Here is an 18,538-nt window from a genome sequence, read left to right on the forward strand (position 1 = left end):
TACACCAATCTATTCTGCACCACTGTACTTTATACCACTTCACTGTAGTCCACTCTACGCCATTCTTCTCTACGCCACTCCACGATACACCAATATATGATGCTCCACTCCATTAAATTCTACTCTGCAAATGCTTGTGTTTTTTTTGTCAAAGAAAATTGCTGAAAGCGACACTGCACGCGCTGTCTCAGACAAGACCTAAAAGTACTTTAACACTTAGAATTTTTACATACTGAGATAACAAATAGAAGGGATGTTCCAGCACCCTCCGGACATACCGAAAGGCACAAACCTGTATCATTCAAGGCATTTACGTCTAATAAAAGTCATCATTTTCTGTTGCTCAGCCCTGCAGTTTTTCCCGTGTTCAGAAGAAAACAAGATGGTGTGCACATTTCTGCCTGTAAAGCACTAGCCCAAAGTCGGTGGAAGTCCTCCAAAGTGGCTGGCTAAAAGTGTAGAAAAGGACAAGCTCTATAAATCGGACAATTCAAAATGAAGATATACCACCTGGAGTCCATGTAGTTTACCTCAGCACCCAGAGACCAGTTTTCCAATAATGGTATTGGTGTTCGGTTCGATTTAACATAACAGATTCTGGGCAAATCACCTGAATTTACCTGTGGCTTTGATTAAAATTTAAAGCAATGGAAAAACAATGGATATCATAGCTGTCAGCTGGCACCATGTCAAGAGGATGAGTTTCAGTCGGGGTTGGGAATTCAAAAGCCAAACGTATACTGGGGGAAAAAACTACAACTAAACCAGTGATACTCAAAGTACGGCCCTCTTAATCTGTAAATGAGGCCCCTGGTAACCATTTTCCCAGCTTTTAGAGACGGACGCCCTTTTGTCAGAAAAGCAACTTTTTTTTTTACACAGTTTTGGCATTTTACTGGGACATAGCCTATTTTAGCAATTTTTTGTGCTTTCAACCTTCTTCCAGTTATTGTTAGAAATGGGTATGAAAGCAATGCAATAATGGATCCTGGGAAGCTATACATTTTAGAAAGGTAGACAAAATTCTGAAATCAGCAAGGGGTCATTTGTGTAAATCCAAGGTTTCTTTATAGAAACGATCAGTTGAATATAGGAAGAATTGAAAATTAGTTGGAAAAAGTAAGCCATTTGTGCCAATGATCTCACCTGTAACTTTTCCGAATTAGGACAGCTGTTTGAAAGCAATATACCGTTACAGCCGCTGGACCTTCCTGTTTGTGGGGATATATAGGACTTGTAGGTTCACCAAAAACCCGACGAACCCAGAGCCAATAACTGAGCAGTGTCTAGCAATTTTTTTTTTATTATGTACCAGGTATATAGCAATTAATTTGCGAAAATATATACATGGAATAATCAGTATGAAAGACACCCATGTATTTCTGGAATTGGAACAGAATATAGAGTTTAGAAACAGTAGGTATTTGCACATTTCTGAAATTGTGAGTACCCATACTAGCTAGCATGAGAATTACATTTTTCAAAAGTGACCTTTTTAGGTCGAGGGACCGCCCGGTCTGCCGAAGGCAGAACCGGAAGTCCGGAGATCTTATGATTCTTAGAGTGGCTATTTAGCCTGCCTCTCTATTTGCCTCTCCTCCATTGGCTGGCTTCCTAAACAGAGGCCAGCCATTGGAGGAGAGAGCCGTCCCTCCAAATAGGCTCCGTCTTTTTCAGATTCGGGGGCGTGTTCCGTGCTCCCCTTTCCACTTTTTAGCCACGCCCTTTTTTAGGCATGTTTTTCTCTCCTCCAGCCAATGGCAAGAGGAGAGAAAAGAAAAACACGACCCCGAATCTGAAACCGCCGCTGCGTTTCTCAGAGGCATTTCTGCTTCGCCTCGGAGAAAGGCGGCGGTGTGTGTTTTCTTTCCATAGATGCTCGCTTATCTCCCTGCCTTTCTGTCCTTCGCCCCCCTACTCTCGTCTCTTGTTCAGATTTCTTTTTTTTTTTTTTTTTTAACACAGGCATTAAACTCTTTCCCGGTTCCATTATTTTTTTCGGCGCCTCAGAGTAAGAAGCATATTGTAAAGGTAATTGCAACGCAATTACTCGAAAACAATGAAACAATTTATACAACACCGTGCCCTCCCGTCTGATGCGCTTCAGCGGCACTGCAACAGGGTATGCCCAATAAGAGCAATGATGCAATATAACTACGGAACTCTCAAAACATATTGTGTAAACGCATTCAGCGTCTGACTGGTAGATGTAAAAAGCGAGCAAGGTTTCATATTATTATGAACGTTATTTTGAATCTGCCAGCCTCAGATATCCAACCCAAAATGTCCCCCGCCCGAATGAGTTTTGTTTTCTCTTTTAGTGAGGCGTTTGAGATGTTAATGCCTTCCTCTGTGTGGGGAGGAGGACTTATGGCCCCTATCACCTAGCGACGCGTCTGTCCCGCTCCCAAAGACACCGAACCAGGCGGGTGCGCTGAGGGCTCTGCTTCGGCAATGGCGCGCCCCATCGGCCTCGTTGCCTCCTCCCCGAGTCGGCCTCTGGCTACGGGCTACCGGCTCCCCAAGCTGGCCTCCTCCCACGGCGTGCGGCAGTACACAGTCACCGTGCGCCTAAAAGCCAGCGGGGAGCTGTTCTCTGTCCCCGGGTGCAGCCCCCAGACCCGGCTCCGGGAGCTGAAGGAACAGCTGGAGACCGTGGCCGGGGTCCCGGCCGAGCTGCAGAGGCTCAGCTACCTGGACAAAGGTGGGGGGTGGGGGTGCATGGGCGGGGGAACTGTACTGTAGAATCTGTAGGTAGTAGGGTCCGTGAGGTGTTTACCAGGTTAATAATTATGAGATCGCTCGGAATTTTAGACGATTTAAAAGGAGGTTTCAAAACCTTAATGCGGTGTAGAGTGATCGTCCTATGTTACACCCCCCCCCCTCTCCCCATGGCATAGTGTCCACTGGACCCAGAGCACTCAGGGTGTTCGGTGCCCGGGGACAGTAGCATATCTGGCCTACTTTCATAGTATGCGTTCTGGTGCTGTACAAGCCTCCCCCCATACATGTAGGCATACATGTCCTAAAGTGCAAAAGAAAAGGGATTGGCTGCGCTGAGCTGTTCTCCGAACACGGCTCTAGCGCCTCTTCAGGGCTAGTAAGCGCTATATAGGTACTCCATCACACTATACTGTGCCATACTTGGGGGCTACAGATCTCCGCCAGTGCTCTCCACAGTGTGACCCTGTGCACATCATGATTATTCGCAAAGTTACACCGTACACTGGCACCTGCATACAATAGTGGCTTTTGCATAAATACTGTATAGTTCGTAAATTACGACTGAGAATCGCAGAACTTCAGATTTAGCCCTTGGTAATTTGCCTGTGTTGTAAACTACGCGTGCATCCAGCGAGGCCGAAATTATTCTGCCCACGAAACCACTTTGTGGAGCTAGTCATTACCATGTCTAAACTATTCCTGACAGCATCGATTTGGCAAAAACAAGAGAAGGGAAATCTTTAAAGGGTACAACGCTAAAGCTAATTTCTCCACTAGAGAGAAGTGAGCACGCACGTCAATGTGCCTGCTGTGACAAAAAACGGACAAAAAACGGACCGCTGGTGCCAGGGCACAAAACAGAGCCCGATAGAGACCAGTTTCGAGGCCCCATTTAAAAAACTGCCGATGCTCTTCACTGGTGAGACCCGGCCCTCTTAAAGCCCTGGCTGTAGCGTATATGTGTGTGGGAGGCTCTGTGTGTGTGGGAAGCTCTGTGTGTGTGTGTGTGGGAAGCTCTGTGTGTGTGTGAAGCTCTGTGTGTGTGTGTGGGAAGCTGTGTGTGTGGGTGGCTCTGTGTGTGGGAGGCTCTGTGTGTGTGGGATGCTCTGTGTGTGGGATGCTCTGTGTGTAGAATTCTCTATGTGAGTGGTGGGGGTAACTGTGTGTAGGTTGCTCTATGTGAGTGGCTCTGTATGTGTAGGTGGCTCTGTGTGTGTAGGTGGCTCTGTGTGTGTAGGTGGCTCTGTGTGTGTGGGTGGCTCTGTGTGTGTGGGTGGCTCTGTGTGGGTGGGTGGCTCTGTGTGGGTGGGTGGCTGTGTGTGGGTGGGTGGCTGTGTGTGGGTGGGTGGCTGTGTGTGGGTGGGTGGCTGTGTGTGGGTGGGTGGCTGTGTGTGGGTGGGTGGCTGTGTGTGGGTGGGTGGCTGTGTGTGGGTGGCTCTGTGTGTGGGTGCAAATGCAATAGGTCTCACATTGGAGAGTGATTAAGCTATTGACATTGTAAATAACAATGCCGTTTCTTTAAATGTTTTAAAAACAAAAACGTACAAGAATGTCATGAGCAATGCCAACAGCTCTAACTTTAAAATGCCGAGACCATTGCATTGTAAATGCTTGTTTACACATTGTCTTTCATTTGGAAGGCAGAAATGCATCGAAACTCAATAGGTAATAACAGTTGCTCTACAATTATGTGTTACCCTAAGTCTCCCAATAAAAATGGTACCTCTCTTGTGTGGGTAGGCCTAGTGCCCGCGACAGGAAACGGCTCAAAACGCAATGTGGAGACACTTTATTTTTACAGTGAAAACTGACATTTTTTTGCAAAGTGCCTAGCTGTAGATTTTGAACTCTACCTCTGCAGGCAACTAGGGAAACCTAGCAAACCTATACATTTTTTAAGACTAGACACCCAGGGGAATCCAGGATGGGGTGACTTGTCTGGCTCTCACCAGGTTCTGTTACCCAGAATCCCTTGCAAACCTCAAAATTTGCCACACAAGCATTGGCATAGCCAATAGGTCTCGCCTTTGGGACATTATAAGTGTTTAGCCATGCAACAGTTGATGTTGCACCAAGGATATTGTGCTGCAGAATTAAATACTTATAAGGTCCCAAAGGTGAGACCTATTGGCTTTGCCAATGCTAGTTTACAATACAGCGATGTATCTCCACAGGGTCATTATAAACATACTAAATAGTGTACTTATTTGCAGCTTTAAGAGGCCCAAAGATTTTGGTGGCGATAGGCTCCTTTGTCAGGCCCGGCAGACACAGGGGCAGAGAAAGACATTTTGAATTGGGGACAGGGAGGGAGGTGGAAGAGGCAAGATAGAGAAAAGACAGAGGGGAAGATGAGCAGGGAAGCATAAAGAAAGGATGAGATAGAGAAATGGTAAAAGAAAGGTGGAGATGGGTGGAAAAGGCACGACAGGCAGAGAGAATACAGGAAAGAAGAGGGAGAAACCAGGTGGAAGTTAAAAAGGGAGAAGGAGAGAAGAAAGAGGCTGAGGCTTAGAGAGGTGAGGGCAACGGGCCCAGGAGGCAGTAGAATGGGAGGGGAAGAAATGGAGAGAGAGCACAAGACAAAGAGAGAGCGCATGAGAAGGGAAGATTTGTTATGGAGGGAAAGAGAGAGTGAACAAGAAAGGGATGGGGTCCAGGGTGCTAATGGTGCGTGTGTCCCGGAAGCAGTTAGAACGCTGGGGTTCAGGTCTTCAAACTTCCAATCAGAGGGTGCGGGAGCCATCATCAGCACATACATACAGGAAGCAGTCACTCTATGGTAGTGTGCAGCGTGATCGCTATGCAGATAAACATGTAGTGTGAGCCACCACAACTGACTCTGGACCAATTACAAAAAAATTCTTGTGATGATCTGTGCAAGGAACGTATTTTGCGCGTGTGCAGTGCAGAGCAGCGCTATGCACAAGCCAAACGTGTGAGTTTATAAAACTTCAAAAAGTAGTTTAATTCATTTTCCGGCTCTATATTGTTTTAGTTATATCACTTGCCTCTGCAAAATGCCACATTGAAGCATGATGAAAAGGGCCCGTGTTTGAAGTAGATAAATCGAGTGTTCATTCAGGCTCCCTTTTGTTGCAGCAGAGCAAACATCTCCAGTGAACAAGCATTGGCCGCGCGGCCGTGAAAGCGAAAGTGATGGCAGGGAAGCGCTCTGTGGTGGGGGAGGGGCAGAACGAGGCGCTTGGGAGAGCAAGGCTTAATGAGCCATGAAAGCCACATGGTGGCTGTGCGCGTGCACGCGCTCGTAAATGCAAGCTTGAGGCCAGGAAAAGATTGTGGTAGCACTTTGAAAAGCCACTAACTAAATGTCTCGCAGAGCAGCGCATGCGCTGGCTCAGCGAGACCTAAAAAGGAAAATGCTTCTCATCAGTATGCATATGTTCTTGGCATGTTCTTGGCATGTAGACCTGCAGATTCATACTACTGCATAGATCTCCATCTGGTGTTGGGCTCGGATGCTTGCACCTTGTTGTTGTCTTGGAAGAAGTCTTTTGTAGTCAGGAGATAGGGGACTCCTCCCTTGGGTGATAGTGCGCATGGGCATCGACTCCATCTTCAGATTGTTTTTCGCCATGAAGGGAAATGATGGAGTTAGTAAGAAACAGAAGAGATGTCCATGTGAGTGTATCTAATTAAGATAACACTGGCACAGATACAGGTTGCGGGGAGGCGGGTGGGCGTATGAATCTCTGCAGCTCTACATGCCAAGAACAGATGCATACTGGTAAGTAGAATTTTCCGTTCGAGGCATATGAGCTGCAGAATTCATACTACTGCATAGACCAGGGATACTCACAAACTTTCTCTCGGGGGCCAAATTTACAGTGTGGTTTGTGGCCGAGGGCCGCACCGGTGGGGGTGGGGTCAGTGGGGGTGGGGGCGGGGCTAGAGCAAAAAAAAAACTGTGACCATGAGGTTGAACACAGGCCCCTGCAGCAGACGCCTTCGTCCACTGAGCCACCAGACCTGGCATTCACACATCTCTATCTATCTATCTATCTATCTATCTATCTATCTATCTATCTATCTGTCTCCCTCTCTCCCTCTGTCTCCCTCCCTGTCTCCCTCCCTGTATCCCTCTCTCTCTCCCCCTCCCTCTCCCTCCCTCCTTCCCTCTCTCTCTCCCCGTCTCCCTCCCTCTCTCTCTCTCCCTGTCTCCCTCCCTCCCTCTCCTTCCCTCTCTCTCCCTGTCTCCCTCCCTCCCTCCCTCCCTCCCTCTCAATCAGTTCCTCATTCCGATCTGTGGCTCTCCCCTGGGCTCTGCAGCTCACTCATTCTCTGCAGCTCACTCATTCTCTGCAGCTCACTCCTCCTTCCTTCCACAGCCCCAGAGCAGGCCGTTGGAGGGAGCTGTGGGCTAGGTGTGTGCCAAGCTGTAGGATTGGTTTGCCGCATTGTGGCGACATTTTTACAGGCTTTGCACTCTATTTGCTTTATTTAATATTTTCGAAGATGTTTAATTTATTGGGCAGACTGTTTTATTTCTTTTATCTTTCATCCTCTTTTTTGACAATGATAATTGTCACCAGAAAGCTGTGGAAACGAAGTGACATGGAGGATATATTTAAACATAAAACTTAAGAGGCATCGTTTTTTTATTAATTTGGAAGCTCCCCTTCCCGTATTACCAGACACTAAAGAATGCCCGCCCCGAGTAAACTGCATTAGTCACTTGACTCGAGAACTGGTTACATTTTGTATGTTAATACACCATGTCGAATGAATATGGATTTTAATAGTGCACGCTTGTGTTGCAAGTGTGGTCTGATTTAATGATGCTTGCTATCAACTTCAGAGGAGTGAAAGGCTGAGGTGGCTTTTATTCAGATTGAGGATGGCCACTACTGGAACTCTCCTGGGCCGAAGCTTTCACGTGATGTTCAGATACTGAGTGCACTGACATTTTGTATTAAATATTTGGTATTCTAACTGAAGGGATTTGTGTTCTTATTATACACGACACAGACTGGATGTGTGTTCTAAGAGCTGGAAAGTTCTCTTGCCACTGTGTGCCCTTTCAGTTGTACACCCCCCCCCCCCCCCGCCCGTCACCTCACCCCTCGCTGAGTCAGCTTCCCCGGAACGCACACAGCCGCCCCACCCAAGTACTTCACAGGTCTTTTAAAGACCATTCACTTGTTAATGAGGCTTTGTTGTATTTCATCTCTTCTTAGCGCACCTGCATCTCCACTCATTCAGAGGGGAGATGCAGGGGCGCTAAGAAGAGGTGAAATACAACAAAGCCTTATTAACAAGTGAATGGCTTTTAAGAGAATCACCCGGCCCGGCCCCCATAGCTACACGCTGCTGCAACCGGTGGTGCTTGCACAGGTACGATGTCTGCAAGGTCCGCGGGCCGCCAAGGAAGGCTTGCCGGGCGGGCCGTACTATGAGTATCCCTGGCATAGACTGTACAGCAGTGTCTCCCCTAGCGGTGGCCACCTGTATAGGTTGCAGTGGATTGATAAAGTGTCTTAAGAACAGCTTGGCCTACAGAAGCCTGTTTGTCTGCACGTCAACACAATAGTGTTTGGTGAAGGTGTGTGTTGTAGACCATGTTGCTGCCTTACAGATGTCATCTAAGGGAATGTTCCCTAAGAACGCCATGGAAGCCCCTTGTTTGCGTTTTGAGTGCACTCTAGGAGGAATTGTTAATGTGCGTTTAGCCTTTTGGTAGCATATCTGAATACATTTGACTATCCACCTAGCAATCCCAGCTTTGGAGATGGGGTCTCCTTTATGAGGTGGTGAGAAAGCTACGAAAAATTGTTTTGTCTTTCTAAAGGGCTTAGTCTTGTCAATATTATAAAGTAGAGCTCTTTTGACGTCAAGTGTGTGAAGAGCTCTCTCTGCTACAGAGTCCGGGTTTTGGAAAAACACACAACTAAGTATTGGTTAAGATGAAAAGCAGAGATCACTTTGGGAAGGAATTTTGGATTTGTTCTAAGAATCACCTTGTTACGATGTATTTGTAAGAATGGTTCTTGTATGGTTAAAACCTGGATCTCACTTACTCTCCTGAGAGAGGTGATCGCAACTAGGAAAGCTACTTTCCATGTAAGGAACTGCAGTTCACATTTGTGTAAAGGCTCAAATGGGGGACCCATGAGCCTGGTAAGGACAATGTTTAGATTCCACACCGGAGAGGGTGGCAGTCTGGGAGGAAATATTCTTTTAAGGCCTTCCATAAAGGCTTTGATTGCAGGTCCTCTAAACAGTGACAGGTGTTGTCTGTTTTGTAAGTAGGCAGCAAGAGCAGCTAGATGTAATCTTATGGATGAATATGCCAGATTACATCTTTGTAAATGCAGCAAATAGCAAATGATGTTCTTGATTGATGTATCCAGTGGATCGGTTTTATTATTAATGTAGTAAATGACGAACCTTTTCCATTTTGCTGCTTAACAGGCTCTTGTATTAAGGCGTCTGGCTTCTTTGATGATGTTCATACAGTCTGGTGGAAGGTTAAGGTAACCGAACTATAGGAGTTCAGGAGCCAGATCGCCAGATTTAGCTGACCTGGTTTGGGCTGTCTTACCTCTCCATGGTTCTGCGTTAGTAGCTTCGGGGAGGGACGCAGTTTTTGGTGTGGAACCACAGAGAGTTCGAGAAGTGTGATGAACCATGGTTGCCGTACCCATGTGGGAGCGACTACGATCATCTTGAGACTGTTGCCTGAACTTCTGTATTACTAGGGAAATGAGTGGGAGTAGCGGAAAAGCGTACGCAAATCTGCATTACCAGTTCATCCATATCGCATTGCCCTTGGATGACGGGTGTGGAAACCTGGCAGCAAAGGTTGGTCATTTCGCGTTTTCCTGTGTGGTGAACAGATCTATGTCTGGTTGGCCCCACATTTGGCAAAAAGGTTGAAGAACCTGTGGATGAAGTTCCCATTCGTGAATCTGCTGTGTCTGACTGAGCAGATCCGCAATCTGATTGTGTACTCCTGGAAGATGCTCTGCTAGGAGATATGTTTTGCGGAATGGCCCATCTCCATATTCTTTGCGCTAGTCCAGAAAGCTGCAAAGAGTGTGTTCCTCCTTGTTTCTGTATGTAATACATTGCTGTCATGTTATCCGTCCGGACTAGGACAGTTTTGTTGAGGAGATATGGTTGGAATGATTTTAGCGCTAGAAAAATTGCTAGTAATTCTAGGTGATTGATGTGGAGCACTTTTTGTCGAGTGGTCCACCTGCCCTGGATGGCGTCCGATGTTAGCACTATCTGCGGGACTGGCTCTAGGAACAGCCGCCCTTTGGAAAGGTTTTGTGTCTTCCACCACTGCAGAGTGATGCGTGCGGCTGTCCACCAACACCAGATCTGTAAGTTGACCTTGAGCCTGGTTCCACTGACGTGCTAAGCATTCTTGTAAAGGGCGCATCTGAAGCCTTGCATGAGGGACAATGAAAATGCAAGAGGCCATCATCCCCATTAGCTGAATAAACACTCGAGCTGGAAGGGAGTGTTGGGGTTGAAATCTTGTGACGAGGGTTTGTATACTGGCTATCCTGGCTGGATTGGGGCATGCCAGAGCTTTGGAAGTGTTTATTGTGGCCCCTAGATACTGATGCAGATAGGAGGGCTGTAGGTGGGACTTGGTGTGGTTTATTGTGAAACCCAACCTGTGTAGCAGCTGAATTGTTTGGTAGGTATGCTGTACACACTGTGTGACTTGGCTTTTATCAGCCAGTCGTCCAGGTACGGAAACACGTGAATGTATTTTCTTCGTAAGTGCGTGGCTACTACCGCCAGACACTTTGTGAAGACCCTGGGTGCTGTTGTCACTCCAAATGGGAGGACCTTGAACGGATAGTGTTGGCCATCCACTGTGAACCTTCGATATTTCCTGTGAGCAGGGTGTATATGAATATGGAAGTAGGCGTCCTTGAGATCTAATGTGGCAAGGAAGTCGCCTTGTTGAAGCAGTGGAAGGACTTGCTGAAGAGTGATCATGTGAAGGTGATCTGACTGAATGTAAAAATTGAGGGGTCTGAGGTCCAGTATTGGTCTGAGAGTACCGTCCTTTTTGGGTATTAGAAAGTACAGTGAGTACACCCCTGTCCTCTGATGCTCTAGGGGAACTGGTTCTATTGCGTGCTTTTGAAGCATGGACAGAACCTCCTGTTTGAGAAGCGTTAGATGTTCCATGGACATGGGACGCTGTCTGGGCGGTATGGGGGGGGGGGGGGGGGGGGGGAAGAGTAGCAATAAGTTCCAGGAAATAACCATACTGGATAATTTGTCTTACCCACCTGTCTGTGGTAATGGAATTCCACACAGGTAGGATCTGTGATAGTCTTCCCCTAACTGGAGTGGAATGGTCAGGGGAAGTGAAGGAAAGTCACTGTTTTGTGGTGTGGGAGTTGCGGGTCTTAGAACCACGCCCTCTCCCTCAGTTATTGCCTCTGTAATTCCCTCTAAAGTAACCTCTGTTAGGGGAGGTCTGGGTGGGGCTTTTACAAGTGGAAGAGGTGGTGTCTGTGCCAATGGTTTTGGAGGCGCCCCTATAAAAGGAGTAACGAAATGAACCTTAACCAGTTGTTGCTTTAGAGCCCCCATGGATTTGGCTGTCTGTGTCCTTTTTCATCTTTTCTAAAGATGTGTCCACAGTGGCCCAAACAAGTGTTCCTGATCCAAGGGTTGATTGAGGATGGTAGACTGCACCTCTTGTTTAAACCCAGATATGCGCAGCCACGCATGTCTACGTAATAACACACTTGAATTTATTGTGCAGGATGCTGCGTCTGCTGCATCAAGGGCGCATTTTATTGAGTTATTTGTAATTAACTTTCCCTCTTGTATAAGGTCATTTGCTTTTGTCTTATGCTCGTCTGTAAGGTGTTGAATGAGCTTTTCAAGCTAATCATAGTGAGCCCTGTCGTACCTTGCTAGTAAGGCTAGTGAATTGGCAATGTGCCACACGTTTGCTGCCTGAGACGCGACTTTTCCCTTATGCGTCCAGTAACTTAGATTCTTTGTCTGGTGGAGGGGCCTCACCTGTAGTTTGTGAATTTGCCCGTTTGCGGGCATTTGCTACTACCAATGAATCCAGAGGGAGTTGACCTTTTCTATAAGCTGGATTGCTTGAAGCTGGCTTGTATTTTTTCACAATTCTAGGATTGAGAACGCTAGCCCTAACTGGGTGTTTAAAAACCTCAGGGGCATGTTTAATCATCCCTTTGAGCATAGGGGAGTGTTTGTTGTCTTTTGAGGCTGAGCGAATGTCTTGTAAAAAGTCCTCCTCTAGAGGGTCTGAATGTAGTTGGACACCATGGTATTGTGCAGCTCTATTTATTAGTTGCGCAAACCCTATACTATCGTCTGGAGGGGATGGTCTGGAGGGATATGAATCTGGCTCTGGAGAGTGTGCTGGAGAAGGTATAGTGTTTAGAGGCTGAGGAAGTCTAGAGAAAGGCCTCATAGGTGAGGTGGATGAGTCTTTTCTTGGAGGGTATCTCATGTGTTTCTGAGGTGTCCAATTTCCTCTTTTTAGGTAGTATAGAGGTGACGTGTCAGTAATGGGGTCAATATGTAGTGTTTTTTTGCCTAGGATCCGGTGGATCTGGATGGAAAAGTTATTTGGCTCCGTTGTCCGTTTTCGGCGCCGAGCACTTCGGCACAGAGTGGTGTTTTGGCCTGTCGTCTTTAGCTTTAAGAGGTGTTTGTGTCTCCTTTTGCCAAGGTGGAGTTTTCGACCCCGAAGGTTGTTTGTTTTTCCGGATTCGAAGGCTTCGATTGAGTTTCAGTGCCGAAGAGTCCACTACCTTGGGTTTCGGTGCCGAAGATTCTAGTGCCGACAGGACCTTGGGTTTGTACTTCGGTGCAGACAATGATTTTTCAGATGAAACAAGGGGGTTTTTGTCCCAAGTCAGGCGGCAGGTAGGACATGTCAATGCACGCAAGAGAGGAAAGACCTGGCTACCATTTGTATCGCTGCTATTTATTTAGGCAGACTATCAACCTAGACTCAATAGTTTATAGGCTTAATGTGATATACTCAAATAGTTTGTATTTTTTAGTACTATTACAAACATTTTTCTCATGTCTGTGTAGACTACACAACCAGTTAACATGATACGTTAAACAAGCTATTGTGAACGCAAAACAATTACTTCCATACAAAATATGCAAGTATTAAACAATATTCAAGATATACACCAGCAAATATAATTTACATAAAGCAATCTCTATAGCCCTACGCCTTGGCACTTGTTAAGGGATCCTAGGCCAGAAAGAATTTGAATTATTGAACAAAACGAACCCGCGAATCCCAGTCATTTATTTTCTCCCAAAAATCCACAAGAATCTCCAGCAACCACCCGGGAAACCAATTGTATCGGGGTGTGATTCGGTACTGGAGCCGATAGCCAAATACGTGGATGTTTTTCTGGAACCATTTATGGATCAAGTTCCATCATACCTCAGAGATACCACTGACTTTATCAATAAAATTAAAAGCCATCCATTTGATTAAAGTCAATTGAATTTTTTCTAGAAACACGGCCCAAACCACAAAGAGTTCCAATTTATATTGGATTTGGCTAGAATAGCTTCGAAAAAAATCTATTTTAAATTTGATGACACTTTCTTCATGCAGGTCAAGGGGACCGCCATTGGGTGGCATTACGTTCCAGAGATGGCGGTGCTTTTCATAGCTTTGTTTGAGGATCGATTCATTTTTAACAATAATACGTACAGTCAATATATACAATCATGGTACCGCTATTTTGACGATGTCTTATGTCTGTGGGGAGGCACAGAAGAACAATTATTCACGTTCTTTGAATGGCTCAACAGGAGACATGCGGACATAAAGTTCAGCATGACAAAAAGTAAGACTCGTCTAATGTTTTTAGATGTTGAGAAATTTGCGCAGGAACAGAAGTTAACCACGACAATACATCGTAAGCCCACGGACAGAAATACAATCCTCCACTACCAAAGCTGCCATCCTCGAAGTCTCAAAGATAATCTACCTTATAGTCAACTGTTAAGAATAAAGCAAAATTGTGCCAGGATGGAAGACTTCGAAGTACACGCAGAAATACTTTGCGAAAAATTGAAAACAAGATGATACCCCAATAAAATGCTCAAATATGCAACCAAGAGAGCATGGTACACACCACGGGAGGAATTATTGGTCAAAAAACACAAAAAATAAAACTTGGACAAACTGGTATGTGTCAACTTATGGCCCACACACCAATAAATTCCGCAAGGTTATCCTCAATAACTTGCATCTTCTAGAATGCCGATGGAAAGACCGATGTTTGCCCCAAGGAAAAATAAAAATATCGGACAAAAGATCATACGTGCCGACCTGGGAGAATCGAAAGCAAAAACAGACAGATAATTATGGAACCTAAAACCTGTAGAAGGCCACCACAAATGTGGCCAGTGTAGATCATGCTCTAATACGGTGGAAGGAAAAAAAAATTGTATTCCACTCCATTAAATGGGTCCACAAAGAATTCACGAACTGTAAAACTAAAAACACAGTCTATGCAATTACGTGCCCATGTCCCAAATTGTACATTGGAAAAACCAATCAACAAAATCAAAAAAATCACCCAACATCGTTCAAGAATATAACAAAAAATACTAACAGCACAGATGGTACAACATTGTATTGACAAGAATCACTCTGAAAAAGATTTTGTCTTGACTGTACTTTCAGGAATCAAACCCTCATCTCGAGGTGGAAATGTTGAAACATCACTTAAAACGGGAGGCCTACTTAATACTGAAATTCAACTGCGTGACTGATGGGCTGAACGAAATGTCGGAACTGCACCAATCATTACGCTGAATCCTCTGTAAAAATAATATTTAAAAACTATATTGTTTGTGTGTCAAGTAACACATTCTTGTAAATAAGGAAGACTTCACTATTAAGCAGGAAAGTGTAGATAATATTGCTTTCATATGTGTCAATAACTACTCATGCATTTAATTATGGCAAACATAATAGTCAACTCAATGTCCCATAATCCCCCAGGAGCATCCATGGTAACCACGGGAACTTCAATTACCATAATTCTGCGAAAGTACGCAATTTCAACTTCCTGTCAATGACTAAATTCGAAACAGACACTTCCTTCGCCACTTATCAAATCATACGACAGGAGGAACATTTTGAAACTCAGGCGTAAAATCCAAGCGGGTTCCACTTTTTAGCTCCTGCGGAGTAAGTTTGCGATTGGAATAATACTTGCGCAGAGGTGACAGTATCAAGTAAGTGTGTCCTGGTTTCAGTAGACACAACGTATCCAACATGTGTCAGTTTTTTGCCGTTTTTCATGAACTACTTAAAACGCTCCCGATTCCTTTTTAGGTCTCGCCTAAGCAGCGCACATGCGCTGCCTAGGAAAGAGATCTCTTGAAATCGATTCAGCTTTGCAGGCAAAAACACGCACGCGTTGCATTGCTTACAATGCAACGCGTGCACGTCTGGCGATTTCATTGCGGTAGTGAGCGGCGCCATATGTTAGCAATTATTGTGCTCGCTTCTGCAAGGGAAATGCTGCCTGCTCTTGGTCGCACTCCCCCTTCCCCCCCACCCCCTACTTGCGCGAGGCGCGCGCTTGTTCATTTTTGAAGCCGATTTTGGATGTCGTCAATCATTTCTCAAAGACAGCAGTCTGTTTAACTCTCACTCTCTACACGAACATCATTTATTTCATTGTTTAAAAGAATTCCTTGCATAAGAACATTTGTGGATTTCAACGAATCTAAAAACTCCAACGCGGAGTTTGTGACAGCGGTTGCCGTCCAGGAAAAAAAAAAAAAAACACTGCGCAGTACACCGAGATGCGAGCTCTTGTGGACAGATCCCTGGATAACGGGTGACTGAGTAGAAAGCGAATGCACTGGGACAGCAGTGGCATACCGGAGATAACAGGCAGAAGGGATAGGAAGCCAGCGAGACATGACAAAGAACTGCTGAAACACATTTTGAGGCCAGCCACCACATTAGCTACAAACGCAGTCCGGCAACGCCATCTCCAAATTAACAAGCAGCCCCCGGGCTTTAAAAAAATATTTAATATCAGAGAGAATTATTTTTTTAATAAAACCGCTCGTGATGGCATTGATAGAAAGGCTGCTCAAATAATTGCGAGGCATTGTCATACACTATGATTGTTCCGTCTGATAACGGCTACCTCCATAACTGGAAAAATATATTAGCTGGAGTGACAGGAAGCAGGCAGCGTCACCATGAGACTAATAACTTGCCACTCCGAATATTTTTTCCCGTTTGTTTGTTTAGGGGGCCTTGAATGTATTTTTACCCAGCTCACATTGGATTAGTTTTAGCAGCTACACGGCAAGGCCTTGAGCACCCCCCACCTCGCATCCTCCATTTTTAATCTCTGTCCATGGCTGCTTGATAACAGGAAGGCACTACTTATTAGAGGAAGTCATGCATGGCTAATTACGCGTGCTGTTTATAAAGGCTGACACTTTCGCTGCCCCCATGACCCGCACACAAATCAGTTACATACTCAGGTCAGAAAGAACAGCCCAGACCTCAAATCTGCAGTAATCCTGTGCAACAGCGCAAGACTAGAAACCAAATTCAGTCCTGACAAAATTGTTTAAACCAGCCCCACACTGGGCCATGACTAGAGTAGGGCCAGGAGGCAGCCACCTTGATTAGCAGGCTACCGGAAAAATGTCAGAGTGGCTGAATGGCGTGCCCGACACTTCTTTGCAAGATGTCATTACAAATGTGCGCAAAAAATTGATATGAATGTTTACGGTATTTTATTTTTATGCTTCTAAAGGGAGACCGGTTCAGAGAGCACTGTCAAGAGAAGAGGTGGCCATAGTATCAACATTTTTTTGCTTACAGTGCTTCTAATATGTATACATTTCCTAAATAGCAGCTATAACGTTAATCCAATTTTATGGTACTATCAGAAAAGCCAAAATTCGAGATTGTAGAATATATTATCGGTGAGCATTAAGAGGCAGACTTACTAAGACTTTGTGTCAGGGTTCCGTCACTTTTGTGGCTCAGCCTTTATACAAAATCATTTTTGTTAAATTCAAGTAAATCTCCTCCTTAACTCACTGAGCCACCTTCAGATGTAGCAGTTGCAAAGAACCCTGAAGAGAGCTTCAAACAGCCCAGTGAAACCATAATCACATTAACTGGCTTCTGATGATTTGTATCAGGTCATTCATCTAGGCCGACTCTAGAACGGTCCGACCGGTGCCACCGCCCCGGGCGCTGACTGAGTGGGGAGGGGGGTGTTTGCAAGTATGTTATGGTTTTTAAAGGGCCTACTGCTGCCTGTGTTCCTGGCCTCCAGCAATTTCCAGGCAACAATAAAAATGTCAAGATAACTGGTGATTAATGTTCTTTCCCAAGAGGGAGCTCACAGTTTTCTCTAGTGGACGTTTTGACTCATGGTAAGACAATGTAAGGTAGCGCAGAGGGTCAATATGCCTGCTGCAAAGAACGAGTACCATGCAATTCATAAAGTGATTATTATGTAAATAAGTCAGTGGGTTACTGCTTTTGTCAGAGATCCTTATGTTATTTGCATTTTATAAATTAAAATCCTAATATAGAACAGTGAGATATCAAATCAATAAAGAGCTGCATGCAAATTGCAAGATATAGATTAGAGCGTTCATATTTTTCCCTAGTCTTTCATTATCCTAATGTTGCAAAAAGGGTTTATTTGGGTAGAAATCAATAATTATTATTAAGGTGAACACCCAACCATGGTGTTGTGTTTTAAATTCTGAATTTGTGCTCCTCCAGACCAAGCACTATTAAACTATACTACCTACCAGTATCAATGACGTGACTCCTAAACCTTGTAGTCATCTGTCTTATGTAACATTTCCTGTATACTGATTTACTTTCGTATGATTGTCTCTGCGTAATGTGTGTGATGTAAAGTGCTCTGACAACCTACACTGGCATGAGTTGGTGCCATAAAACTAATTAAATGCCCCTGAGAGAGAGGGGTTATGGACACTCGAGGGGCACTGTTAAAGGGTGGGAGGGATGGAATCCGTGGCGAAGGTGGGCATTGGGCTGCCAACAAACATTGTTGCACCAGGCGTCACCAGTGCTCAAGGAAGACCTGTAAACAGGCGCAACTTCAGGAATTTCCTAAATCTAGAAAGCTACCTTTTAAATCCTCTAATGCATGAGCTAGAACATCATGTGTTTTTTCAGCTTTGCTTCCATAAACCTGCTTTCTCTTTATGCAAGAAGAAAATCACTACAGTTCCATAAAACACTAAGTCAATGTTTACACTGTGACGTTGGTGACAAGCTTGTTAAGACATCTAACAATACTAAAACCCTATTAACACATAATTCTCAAATGTCTATTGTACCTTAGGTCATAGAAGTCTTGGAATTAATCTGCTGTTCTTAGCAGAATGCGTAGGAGAGGAGGCCAGGCACTGTCCAGATGGCTGTTGGGTTAAAAATGTATGCTGCCTTTCTGGTTATGTTACATCGAACAATGCCTTTCTGTTGTACTTTGATCTGTGGAACTGTTCCAAGTTGTGTGGACTGATCCACCCTGTGGGAGTGAAGTACTACCACTCTCCCCAAGATAGATGAGAGTTGCTTCATGAAGTGAATACAGAAGCGAAAAACACTGGTGTACCAGTGCGATTTACATTTGCCCACAGCCTTAGTTCAAAATCTTTTACACACAAAAGTGCAGATGCTTCATCACAAAATGAGACATATAGATCATGCATTTAACAGAAACACTACAAAACATCAAAAATACAAAGTAGATTGTAATAA

At 45.0% G+C, this 18,538-nt stretch overlaps 1 protein-coding gene across 10 annotated transcripts in view; it reads right to left on the minus strand.

The window, feature by feature from the left end:
* WIZ (WIZ zinc finger) overlaps positions 1 to 18,538 on the minus strand; it is an 869,393-nt gene that overhangs the window by 287,597 nt on the left and 563,258 nt on the right. The gene's annotated exons all lie outside the window — the stretch shown is intronic.

Source organism: Triturus cristatus, chromosome 4_1 (genome assembly GCF_964204655.1).
Source record: "Triturus cristatus chromosome 4_1, aTriCri1.1, whole genome shotgun sequence".
Classification (NCBI taxonomy): domain Eukaryota; kingdom Metazoa; phylum Chordata; class Amphibia; order Caudata; family Salamandridae; genus Triturus; species Triturus cristatus.